This window comes from Marmota marmota, unplaced genomic scaffold (genome assembly GCF_001458135.2).
Source record: "Marmota marmota marmota unplaced genomic scaffold, marMar, whole genome shotgun sequence".
Classification (NCBI taxonomy): Eukaryota; Metazoa; Chordata; class Mammalia; order Rodentia; family Sciuridae; genus Marmota; species Marmota marmota.
In genome coordinates this window covers 13,467,206-13,481,259 of record NW_025999977.1, presented here as the reverse complement: position 1 = coordinate 13,481,259, position 14,054 = coordinate 13,467,206, and positions in this window count along the sequence as shown.

The following is a 14,054-nucleotide window of genomic DNA, read 5'->3' as shown; positions in this document are numbered from 1 at the left end:
CTCACACCACTAGCTGTTTAGTTCTTTTAATACTGACAATATTAGTTGTTTTGTACCAGCACTTTTCACAGGGCCCTTCTTATGAACTGAATCCTTGAGTTCAAATAGATTTAATTTTGGCAAATACTGGTTTGTAATGTCACAGAAAATATTTCCCAGAGGGAAAAAAAAACCCTTTGTTTACATCATTTATAAAACATTTTGGCAGGGCTTGATAGACTCTATTTTTTAAACAACCCTCAAAATAAACTGCTATTTGTTTTAGGCTTATATATTTCATCAAAGATTATGAGCATTACATTTTAAAAGATGGTTCCATGGCAACTCAAAAACTGGTCCATTTTGGCCCAGCTTGAGGGCGCACACCTGTGATCCCAGTGACTTGAGAGGCTGAGCCAGGAGGATGGTAAATTTGAGGCCAGCTTTGGTAACATAGTGAGAATTTGTCTCAAATAAATAAATAAGATTGGCGGTGTTAGCTCAGTGGTAGAGCACACCAAGTTCAATCCCCAGTATCACAAACCATAACAACAACAAAATGATCCATTTTAACCAGTTTCCAATAAGGTCATTTAAATAAAATCTAGAGTAATACTTTTTAAAAGATTATTTAATATAATTTACATAGCCAGGTATAGATTTTGGATGAATTGATAAAGGGCTTTATAGAGGAACTCTACTTTGAGGAAAGATGGGACAATTTAGATGATTCTTCTGATCATCTTGTGACATTTTTAGTCTATTAATTAGTGAGAAAAAGCACCATGCTAGAAATCATGAGACCCAGGTTAAGCCACAATCTTCCTTATGAATGTAAGTGTGTGTGTGTGTGTGTGTGTGTGTGTGAGAGAGAGAGAGAGAGAGAGAGAGAGAGAAGTGTTTGTGGTACATGCACTGAATTTTATAACATGGTTTGGGGCTTATTATGAAATTTTTTATCACAGAAAAATTTTAAATGAGATTATCAAAACACTATAAATAAAGACCAATGGCCAAAACTTAGAAACATTTTTCATTATTTGGTTTCTATTAAAATTGACTTTTATATCAAATTTTAGCTATTTTAAAATACTTTAGAACTTAACTTTTAAGTCTGGAAATTCTGGGCAAATTGCTTGATTCATGTTGCTACTTTATGTTGTTAGTATAGACTCTGGTTTTTATGCAGTCTTTAAGAAAACATCTCAAATAACATTGTAATCTCACCTACTAGCATTAGATACTCTTCAACAGCTGTGTCTTTTGTTTTTGTAAAAACAATACATATCTACATGAAGATCAATTTCTGTTGCTACATGTAATAGTTACACAGGAAATCAGGTGAAATTGTTGAAGCTATCTGATTGTAGTAATTTCAAAATATAAAACTTTTGGAATCCAGACTGTATCAGATTATAAATATGTTTATCCTAAGGTAGATAATAAGTCCAATTCCCCATAGAGTTATTCTTATTCAATTATAATCCTATCTCATGAAATTTACTGTATTATAAGTAAATTCCTCAAGGCCAGGGATATGAATGATTTTAGTTTCTATCCCCTAAAATAACTAAAACTGTGCTCTGCAATAATAAAAATTAAGGAAATAACTGTGTTATGAATTTATGGATGAGTATGTTAGGTTTCTAAATTACATGCAAAGATGAGAAAATATGAGGAATTTCCCACATTGCACAAAACATGACTAGGTACTTTTACCTGTCAGGGAAATGCTGTTAACATTTCCCAGGTTTCACAAGAAAACTCTACCACTTCTAGGAAGGAAAGAGTAATCATTGGAGACTATTAAATTTACATTTAATGCATCTCCACCAGGTTTTACTGTATGAAAAACAAAACTTAAAATTCACAACCTTAAGTCAGTTCATTTAGGATTAACACTGGAGATGTAATACCATACTTAGGAAGTTGGCAAGACTAGTCCTCTAAGTAATACCCTAGCTGATCCCTTCTTCTACTCCTTCCCCTCTGTTACCAATACTGAAGCCAGATCTTTTTAAAATGGAAACTATATCATGTCACTGTACCACTCAAATTCTTCCAATATCTCCTTATTTCAAACAAGCAAAAGTCCAAGTCTGCAGAGAGTATACCAAGCCCTATAGGATCTCTTGCTACCTCTTTTTCCTCTCCTCTCTCTCTCTCTCTCTCTTTTTAGTTACACATGACAGTACAATGATCTTGACATATCATACATTTGAATCAAATGGGGTATAATTTCTCATTTTTCTGAGTGTACAGGTTGCAGAATCACACTGGTTATACAGTCACGTACATACATGCAGCAATACTAGTGTCTATTCTCTACTATTCTTGCTCACTGCCTTAGCCACTGTGACCACTGTGCCATTACTTGAACACACCAGGCATGCCCCATTTCTGTGCTGGCTATTCTCTTTGCCTGGAATGATGATCTCCCAGATGGCTTCTTCCTCTCTCTCCTTCCTCAGGTTGTTATCCAAATTTTATCTTTCCAAAAGTCTCTATTTAAATTGTAGGCCATCACCACCACATCCCATAAGCGTTAGTCTGCTTTAGTTTTTTCCTTTAATTCTAACAACTATAAATTAAACTTGTTCATTTTGCTTATTGTAGGTTTCCCCTCCAGTAGTATATAGAGGGTTCACAGAATAATTTTTTTTCTGATTTATTTTCTGCATATGTACAGCACCTCATCTAGACTTTAAATATTATAGATACTCAAATACATTTTTGTTGAATGAACTACCACATATACAAATTTTGCCTTAATTTCATCAGTTTCCAGTAATATTATAGTCATAGAATTGCTAATAAACAGATGAATGAAGGAGCTCCACAATATTGAATAGCACATTTTCCTGAGTTTTAATATATTGGGACCTTGAACATATTAACAGATTGATCACAAAAGTACCCAGATTCTGAATGAAACTTTTATCCCCATTGTGATAGAAGAAATTTGGATCCATTAGTTTGGTAAGCCAGGTGTGTCTGATGGTTACTAAAAGAAGCCAGGACTTCCCTCATGGGGAGAATGCTGGGTGAAGGAGATCATTTCTGGGGAATACATCACTTGCAGGTTTTCTATGTGCTCCATTTTGATCTTTCTTGAATCATGGGTACAGAGGAGGAGTGAAAGGTATTCATCAGTCAGAAATAATTAGTCATGATTATTCCTAGGAGATTTTGGCCTACCATATTAACTCCATAAAGTATCCACTGTACCACTTAATAAAGTTTTCTAGCACTTCAGATTCTGCCATTGCATCATGGACATACAAATAGATCCTGGCCACTTGCATATCTATTGACACCAAGCACCACAGTCCAGCAAAGCCCATAAATTCAGGTAGGACTCACATGGGGAAATGTGAGATGAGAAGGATGTTTGAGCACATTTGCCAAGTCAAATTTGGTCAACAGTGGGATGATAGAAGTTAAGTCTCTCTCATTTTGACAGAATCATATATGATACTTCTGCACCATGTACAAAGATTCAGATATGACTTATACCCCCAAAGCTCTGTCAAGGCAGGAATAGTTGGAGGATAAATTATTTGTTTATGGGAGCTATAACTAATAAGTTCATCCTAGTTTGAATGGACTGGTAGGGTAGATAACTGTAGGCAGGTGAGGCATGGCTGGAGAAGGTAGGTTGCTGGGGGTGGACCCTATAAGGGTGCATCTTCCCTGTGCACCCTTGCTTCCTGACCCTGCCATGAGCTGATCAGTTTCCTCTGATAGGCCCTTACCACATGATGTCCTGTATCACCTTGGGCCTAGAGCAATGGAGTCAGCCATCAAGGGACTGAGACCTCTGAATCCATGAGCCCCAAATAAACTTTCCTCCTCTCAGTTGTACTTGTGGGTATTTTGGTCATAGTGATGAAAAAGCCTACTGAAACATTTAGTATGTTCTACTTTTCATTCCCTCAATACTTTATCTTTTTGTTCAACAATATTTATTGAGAAACTTACCTCTATAGGACACTTCATAGTCCTTGTCACAATGGAGCTTGCATTGAACTGAAGAGGCAGATATCTCATACTACTACTACTGTGATATCTACCAAAAAAGAGTAGAAATTGACAACAGTGTACAACCTAGATGTGACCTTATCTGAGATATAAGGTACAAAGTATTACTTATACTATCATGTATAACTAATTAGAAAGTGACCAATCTGAGATGGATAGGAGTTTGTTAGGCTGAAAAAAAAAGAAGAGAATAATATGTACAGGTGTGTCCTCCTGAGATAAGAAGGCCCATGATATTTTCAAGAAACTGGAGTATAAAGAATAGGAGTATGGAGAGGAATAAAGCTATTCTAATATATGAGACTGGAGATAGGTCTTAGAAAGCCTTGAAATCAATGTCATGTAAATAATTTTGACTAAGGGTGACAGGAAGAGTTTGTGGAACTTTAAGCAAGGGCATGACAGGATTATATTTCAGTTTTTAGGGCGGGTATCACTCCCTACAGTATACAACACTATTTAACACATAAAAATCTCGACTGGTTGTGATGTTGAGATAGAAGGGCCGGTGGTGGTGGGGATTCAGTGGTCAGTTAGGAGATGAGTTAGATAACTACTTCTGGTAACTATGAACTAGGCAATTAAAAGTCTCTGGTGATGTTCTGAAGTGTAGGGCTATGTTTTAAGTTTGGCTTTTCACCAATCCCAGAGAGCCAAAGGCCAAATGTTTTATCTGATATACAGATGCTAATTCACAACAAGGGGCAGGCACTAGTGAAGAATAAAGGTACTTTGGGTTAGACAGAGGAGAATGAAGGGAGGGGAGGTTGTGTGTAGGAAGGATAATAGAATGGAATCGAACATTATGACCCTATGTGCATATAGGATTACACAACTGGTATAATCCTACATCATGTACAACCAGAAGAATGAGAAGTTATACTCCATTTATGTATGATATGTCAAAATGTATTCTATTATCATGTATAACTAATTAGAACAAATTTTTTAAAAATTGAAAAAAAGAAAAAGAAAAGTTTGGCTTTTCATACATTAGAGCAGATGGAGAAAGACCAGTTGAGGAGCCCTTGAAGTAAACTGGTTAAGTTATGATGGTGCTTGGACTGGAGTGGTGGGGATGAGGAAGGGAAGAATGGGAGAATTCAGAAGACAAAGACAGAATCAGTAAATCTTCCTAATGTTAATTGACTAATGAGGTATGTGTTAATCAGCTTTTTGTCACTGTGACCAAAACACCCAATAAGAGCAACTTAGGGGAGGAAAAGTTTATTTTGATTTACCGAACCTCTAAAAGAAGTTAGTCCATGGTGGGCCAACTCCATTGTTGTGAGCCAGAGGTAAGGCGGCACATCATGGCAGGAAGGGTGTGTTAGATGAGGATTGCCCCATTCATAGCAGCTAGAATGCAGCTCTAAAGGCTTCTGAACCTCGTGGTCAGATTGGATACAATGACTCTACTTCTCCATATTAATTTCTATGCCTTTCAGTTTCTATTACTGTGACCACGAAATCTGATAACAACAACTTAGGGGAGGAATGGTTTATTTTGGCTCACCGTTTTAGAGGTTTTGTCCATTCTGGGCTGACTCCATTGCTGTGGGACCATGATGAAGCAGAACATCATGGTGGAGGAACACCCTTTATGGTAGTCAGGAAGCAGACAGAGGGAAGGAAGGAAGAAGCCACAGGGAAGAGGAGCCCTTCCAGGGCACACCCTCAATGACCCACCTCTTTCAGCTATGCCTAACCTGCCTATCTTAGCACCTATCACAAACTAGGATGGACTGATTAGACTATAGCTCTCACAATCCAATTATCTCACCTTGAACATTCCTGCATTTGGGAAATGCCTCACATCTTAACCACAACAAGGTAAGATGGGCATAACTGGAAAAGGAGATGAGATGTTATGCAAAGTTCAGACCTCACCTCAGGCTCAGAAACAAATTCTCCTACAAAGGGTATTTATAGCATTCCTGACTAATGTGTATTAGACCTGGTTACCTAATGGGCTACACTATGGTGAACTTCATGATCATGATCCTGAGGGGCTTTTTAATTCCCTAAGTCCCCAAACACTTATTCCAGGATAGTTTGAAGTGTAACACATTTGTAAAGAGATACAATGCAAAGTGCCTACAAATTGGAGGACTCCTTAGTTGTGACTTTGCTTTGAAATACAAACTATATTTGTGGCAGTAAAGGCAATTAAGACTTATTTATAGTAGAAAAATTGAATCCACTTAAAATTTTTAAAGTTTTATTTTATAAGGTATATATATATATATATATACCTTATAAAACATATATATATATGCATATATATGTATATAATAAGTAATTATTCTCTTTATAAGTGAGGGAGACTAAATACTCTGTATTTGGATCAGCGTTTAAATATTTAAATAAGATAAAACTATGCTCACACAACTTTGCCTTCTGCAAAGTATATTCAAAGTAAAAATTGAAAAACTATCATATAAAGAGAAGAGAAAAAAGAACTAGAAAATATTTAATATGAAGAGAAGCTGATAAGGAAAATTAAAAGGAGGATTTTTACAGGGAAAAAACAATTTCATTTTATTGTAAAGACCTAAATGAATAAAAGAAGACTTTGAATGTGAGGATGATTAAAAAGACAAAATCATTAGCTAAAGATATTTACAAGTTTAGACTCTTTCATTTTGATTGTAATTTTAATTAGCTGGACACTGGGGGGGAGAAAATGAAAGCCTACATCATCTACTTACTCTTTAAATTGCATTCCACCTTAATTTTCTGCTCTTCAGTTCTTAATTTTCTCTATTTTTGTTCTAAGTAATCCGGTTATCAGGGTAAAGTGATTTTCCCTCAGCCAGGTTTAGCATTCAGTATTTGCTTCTGTGAACCAAAAGTTCACTGCATTGCTTTAGTTTTTATTCTTTCAATAGCAAAAACTCTCTACAGGTAACTTTTTTCAGTCTTTTGTCTATACACCAGGGTGCTTTGTATACCCATGAGAGTTAGATGACTAATAACAAAGGCTCCTATTTTTAAAATAATTATGCTCTATTTACACAGTTTTCCACAAAATTTACTCATAAAATTTAGAAAGCAGCAAAGCTTTAGAAAGCTTTAGCTTTATTGTTCATTAAAACCATTTTTCTATGTGCAAGCAAGTAGCTTGGTTCTGTGTCTGACAAAATAGAAGCCAAGAATTCAGTATCAACTGATCGAGTCCAGGACTTGAATGTATCTGAATAATGTTTTTGAAAATTACATTGGCATAAAACAAATACATCTATTTAGAATAACCTACATTAGATAGGACTTGTCTTCAAGATATTATCTGGCTTTTTAGTAGGTTATTTATTTTGCATTTGTTAAAGAAAACAAAATTAGCACAGCTAACCGGTATCATGTGTGTCTCAATTTGTCTAAAAAGAAACTCACTCAGATAATGTGAAGCAACAATGTTGAAGTGCCCTGAAGCCTAAGGATGAAAGGCACTACTTAGGTGATGACATTGATTGTTATTATTCTGCCACGGATAGAGTAACACTTGGCTTCTAGGACTATAGTCGTCTACATCTATGTCTATGACGATTCCATTTTGTTCTTCCACATTTCAGAAACAATCAGAGCCTGGAGTCCTCAGCACAGGCCCATACACTCAAAGGAGAACAACCCATATACAGTGATATGGAATATAAAAGTAACTATTCTGGTAATTAAACATCCCCAATACAGCACTGACCGACAGTCATAGCCATCCAGGATGGAATGGTTTAAGGGATGGCAAAAAAATCTCAGCTGTACATCATTTGTCTTATGTCTAAAATTACAAAATTTAATTTGCATTTCTTTATCGCTTTCCTCACCCTAAAATACAAATATTCCTTGAGATGTATGATCTTTTGAACCTTATCATTGGGGCATTATTTTGATGAAAATGAGCTCCACCTATTTTCCAGATAGAGAGTTTGGGGAAAGGGTGGAATAACAGAGAAGAACTGGGAGGGTTAAAAAAAGGAATGAGATGGGGGTTTGAGATTGAAAATTGTGCAGAAAATGAAATACAGCAGCAAAAGTGATTAAGTTCCTGATTGTGCTCAAGAAGGGGATGATAATGAACATTATAATCATTAAAAAATATTAACAAGGAACGCTGTAGAATATCTTATCTGGAAGCCTTTTAAAATAGGATTCTTGAGTCTTTCCAACACAGTGTTTGACTGAATATAAGGTGATGACATTTATTAATTGCCCTGTCTACGATAAATCACACTTTTAAATGACCATTCCTGAAAGGTCTTCTTTTTTAATGCACTATTGGAGTGGTGTACCATTTTGATTACCATTTGGATATGAGGTAGCAGCACTGAGATTTTATTTCTGTAGTTCTTGTTTGCTGTTGTTCATTTTGTCTAAGAATTGTAGTGTGTTCAGACTCTTGTATCAAACTCAGCCAAAATGCTTTCTAAGTATATAGATTTCTGAGATCCCATCCTTTTCTGGGGCCAGATAAACCCAATTTTTAAATCTGCAAAAGCTTAATAAGATATGGAAAAGTTAGGAAGTCAAACAGAGCAGCAAACTGGGTGTTCTTCAATAAAGTGATGTTACTCTCACCTGTTGGAGATCTGCATCAGGTGCCTGCCCCAATCCTCTGGGTCCGTAACATCTCTACCATTCCTATTTTAATACTTCCTAAGACTGTATGATAATTGCTTGTTGCGTCGGGTAGCCCCTTCGTGACTCTCATGACAATGTATGGCCATGTGTTTCTTATTTACTCTCAAGTCTCCAGAATCTACTTCAGTTTCTGGAACGTGGCAAGTGTTCATAAAATACTTGTTGAATAAAATAATAAATTAATGAATAAACTTAAAGGAGAGCTGGTTGGGTAAATTAAGTTTTCAAAAATGGAGGAAAGAAGAAAATGGATGAATTTTTAATTAACTGTTGATCATTAAATTCTTACTATGTGTTAGAAATTGTTCTAAATACTTTAAATGTAGAATTAATTCAAACAGTTGTGTGTCATACTACTACTACCACTATTTTTCAGAATAAAAAAGGAAATACTATTACTATTATTATTTTTCAGAGGGTACAATAACGTGCCTGAAGTCACATATCCAGGAAAACAGGACCAGCAATAAAACTAAGGCTACTAGACTCCTGCACACACTGTAAGCTCTTATTCCATGGATTTCAGATATTGTAAAGATCTGTGCTAGTGATGGAGGATGTTAGGAACTGGTTCCTATTTCAAGGGAGCTTAGTATAATTAACAATTCACGTTTATCTGAAGAATTTGTTTCCCTTTTTTTTTTTTTTTTTGAAGTTTAAGAGGATACAAGGTGGGAGGAGTAAAGAAAATAAGAAAGGAGGAAAAGGAGGGAGAAAATAAAAAAGAGAAGTAGCCCCAGTTCCCAGTTCTTTATCAACAGGCAGTAAGAATCCTCAGTTTGATTTCAGTGAATGAAAAATTCTCAAACCAATTAACCTAAAATTTTTTCACCAATTTGTTTATTTAAAAAAATCTGAGAATTAGTCTTTATTAGAAAAAGAAGTCTTTTCTATAAAGAAAACTTGAAAGAAATCTTTTCTGTTTATGTTTAAATCTACATCTGTATACTGAAATTTTTCTTGGACCTTAAATTTCATGCTACTGATTTCAGCACTCCTGCCGCAGTATTTACATGTACTCTAAAACTATACAATCATGTGGCATAAAATAGCTAATTCATTTTTACTGATGATCATGAAACCTTGGAAGAATTTTATTTTTGTCAAACTTCCAAATAAAAAGAGCAAAAATAATATAAGGTAAAAAGAGAGAAATAACTTTTTGTACTTGTTAGAAGAAAGGGTTCAGGTGAAGGATGATGCGTATCAAAAGCATATGAAATGTCATTACTTTGCAAAGAAACAAAACAATCACAAGTTTAGAAAATTAACTATCAAATTATATTTTTTAAGAGGGGCAGTTAAAACGTTGATGAACAAATATAAGATGATGACTCAGGGGCACTAAAAGTCGAAATGTGTGGGTTCTACTAGATAATACAATAAGTACTGGGAGTTTCACTTTATCACCCATTGTGATTAAACAGCATACTGCTGAAAATGCAGATGTGATACTGACATAGTAAAACCAGCCTTTTTAAAGATGTTTCTAATTAAATCATGAAAAATCAAAAAGAAAATGTTGAGAGAAGCCATTTCGAAGATTTTATTAATGGTGCATTCACGGAGAGGGCTTTATAATAGATTTGAACTAGCAAATGCTAATGCCGGTGTACAAAATGATAGATAAGCATTTTTTCCTGCTAACAAGATTTCTCTCTCTCTCTCTCTTTTTTTTTTTTTTTTTTGGAGAGGGGGGATAATATGTGCATCCTTTGATTCAGTTAAATTCTAGTCATCAGATACTTTGATATTTGAGTTAATATTGCTTTAGTTAATTTATCTATGCTGGCATTTGACTTAGAGGTATTGATTGTTGCCATTTCTCAGTTGGCATTCTACTTGTCCTCTAAGTGAAAAATTCATTCATGTCCATTTGGACTTCCTCTTTCCCGAATGATGCCGTCAAAAGCATTCACTTTTTAATGTTTTGAACACACTTTTAAATGTATTCTTATAGGTTTCCCAGTTATCCACTGGGTTGAAGCTAACAACCAACAGCAAACCAAAAGTCCTTGTCAGTGAGCACTGAAAATTACTCATATTGACTCTACTACCTACATGGAAATGTGTGAATATTAAAATGAACTTGTTGGAAAATCTCTTTTTAGGGGATCTGAAGTGAATAATAAAGTGATCCATATTTCATGGAGGTCTACATAATACTAGCTTATATTTCTTACCATAATCTGAAAGAGACAATTTCAATCCCTGTATATGGTATTAAAATAAGATTCTTCTATACTTACAATTGGTGTTGATCATAAAGACCCTGTAGATCACTGTTTTTTATAATAATAGTAATGCAACCCATTGTAGGTAAAGGCTCTCCCTTATTATACCTGCTCTTTTACTTGACAAAAATCAAGGGATAAAAATCCTTTGAACTATCGATTTTTCTCTAATCTATTAGCCCACCTCTGGCTGAAATTACATGTGGCTTATCGCCTCTACTATTTTCTCTCTAAACTCTCTATCTACTATCCTTCTAGCACATCCACTAAGCAATATATCACTTACCCTGGCAATCTAAAAGATCATTCCTCTGCTATACCTAGAGAATACCTGAGAATACCTAGAGAAAAGCTCCAGGGCCATCCACCGATTTGCACCATTATACATTCACAATTTCTAGTCTTGAAAACTCAATACCATCTCCTCAATTCTTGAAAAAGATATCTTGCCAGCTCTCATTCCAGTTTGAATTCCATTCGTCTTCAACATCTTGCCATATTCTTCAGCTTCCTTACCCAAATGAGCTTGCCTCCTATTTCCCAGATTTAAACCTATGAAGTTTGAGATCTCAACTCTCTCCGCTCCACCCTCATCAACTCATCTCTACCTGCCATTCACCCTTGGTTGCTTTTCTCAAGTCTCAAAGGTAGAGAGGAGAAGAGGTAATGCTTTCCTCATCTATCATAAAGTTCATGGCTTATAAAAAGAGAAAGACGAGTAAGAAGAAAGTACAAAATTTATTTAATATAAATCCCATGTAACATGGGAGCCTTCAAAAACGAAAGCCCAAAGAAACATGGAAAACTATTTTTACACTTTAAGTTTGATAAAGAGTGACATTTAGTACTATGATTGAACAAAACTGAGTGCCATATAATGGTAAGCTGAAGCGAACTTAGCAAGACCTCTTTGTTCCAATTCTTCTTTGTGTTTCTGTCTTCAATCCTCTCCTCCAGGCATAAGGACCCATCTGGAATGAGAGCTTTATGATCTACTTTAAAGGAAGATCAGAGAATACATTCATGGCCTGCTTCAGGGGAGAAGTACAGGAAGAGGTCAAAGAGAACTTCTGCTGTTTTCTCAAATACCGAGTTACCATATTTTGGGGTAGTGTGTCCTGAACCCTGTCAAAGGTTAAGGTCTACTACCACCTGTTTAAGACCTCTATTTCCTGTGCTTTAGATCTCAGCTCTTGCTGTTCACTCCAAGATCATGCTCACCATTGTTATTCCACACTTTATTATTTTCTCTTGTTTTTCTCATCCTAGGAACATGTTCAAACAGCTCTAAGTGTTAAACATCTCTTCCTGACCACCTACACCCTATACTCTTTCCTTCTTGCTTCTACCATTCTGCTTTGTATTTACTCAGCTGCCTCTCTATAACTCTCCAACACTCAAACTTCCTACAGTTATGTTCTGCAAGGACTAGTGTTGGAGGGGAAATTTCCAGCGGTTTTCAGATAACCATGTTGTGGTCCCTATGTGAATAAATCTCACTGTGCCATTCAACACCATTGACTTTTCTTGAAAATCTCCATTGGTTAATATTTTACTTTTATCTCATTCTCCTCTCCCACCTCAATCCATTTTTTTTCTTCATTTCTTTGTGATTCTTTTTCCTTGCTGTTTCTTTCATACTGATGTCCCATGAAGTTCCAGTTCTTCTTACCACTGCTATCTTTCCCTTTTATGAGGACAATCTCATCATTTTCATGACTATTACTTCCATTTATAATTCTAATAACTTCAAAAAAAATGACTTTTCAGTCCTGAACTAGTCCCTCTTGTTTATATTTATAGATCCAACTGACTGCCAGACTGTGCCCTTGGATGTTCTTTAGCAACCACATATATACCATATTCTAATCTGAACTCATCACCTCCTGCCACTCCCTATGCTCCCCCCTTCTTCCAGCCACATACATAACAATGATGATGCATCCAAAGCACAGTCTGGAGTCACCATTCCTCTGCTTAAAAACGGTTTGGCCCTGCATTACCTGAGGTCACAGCTTCTTGGCCTGGTGTGTTGTAGGGCCCTCCTTGACCTGGTTCTCTCTTAACAATTTCCCCATCCTCATCTCCAACCATTTCCAGCTTCATGGTTTAAGCATTAGAAACCTTAAGGTGCTTATTGTTTTCTATGCCCTCTACACTATTTTATGATATGCATCTTTGTTCATGCTTTTTTTTCTGTGGCCTGAGGTTCTATTCCAAATGTTCTTACACCGTTTAGTTATTATTTGTCTTTCAAAACTCATTCCAGTCATTATTTCTTCTAGGAAACAAATTTTATTGACTAGTGATTGGTAAGATAGAAGTCAAAGCAATTCGCTTTCCAGAGTGGACTCTATAAGGGCAATATTGGTTGAGATTTTAAATATCCTCATTTATGGGTATTTCAGAAGTATACGCTGAGTACTGGGTGCTTATTCAAGAACAGCTGCTGCAAGAGCAATATCTCAACTTTCAAAGTAGTATTATGATAATGTATTTGGGCACTTCACCACTTCTGTATTTTGTTTTAATTATCTTATATCTTCCATTTACATGAAAACAAAACAGGACAACTAGGTGTGAAAACAGGTAGATTGTTTACTGGTTACCAACCTGACTGAGTCTGGTGAGACCAAATAATCATATAACAAGATACACGAAACTGATTTATTACTTCCAGATAGACAGCAAGAGACAACAGAAGCCTCAGATTCATTGGTACTGGTTCCCTAAGGCTCAGGAAATCTTCCTGGGGAGGATGGAGATTCATTGTATGTGCCCCCACTTGCACCACTGCTGAGGAACCCTGGGAAGCAGCCCACCTGTGTTTTATACCCTTCAGTGCTGGGCTAAAACACTGAAGGACATCTTGTTTCTAGAAGGGTAATGAAACTTAAGCCCGTGTGTTTCTAGTCAGTCCCTCCTTACCTCAACATGTTGCATTTCCAGCACATTCTACAGTTATTCTGAGAATGACAATCAAGGAAGGGGGAGAACTGGTTTGGCCCAAGGCTACCAAGAGAACTGTCCTGCACTAGGTCAAAAGTTTGTTTTCATATCTCTTTTTATATACATGTAGCTGAATTATTTCTAAAAAAAAAAAATTATACAAATATTTAATACCACAAGCAGAGTTTTATTGCATCCTCCCCAGCATTCAATATT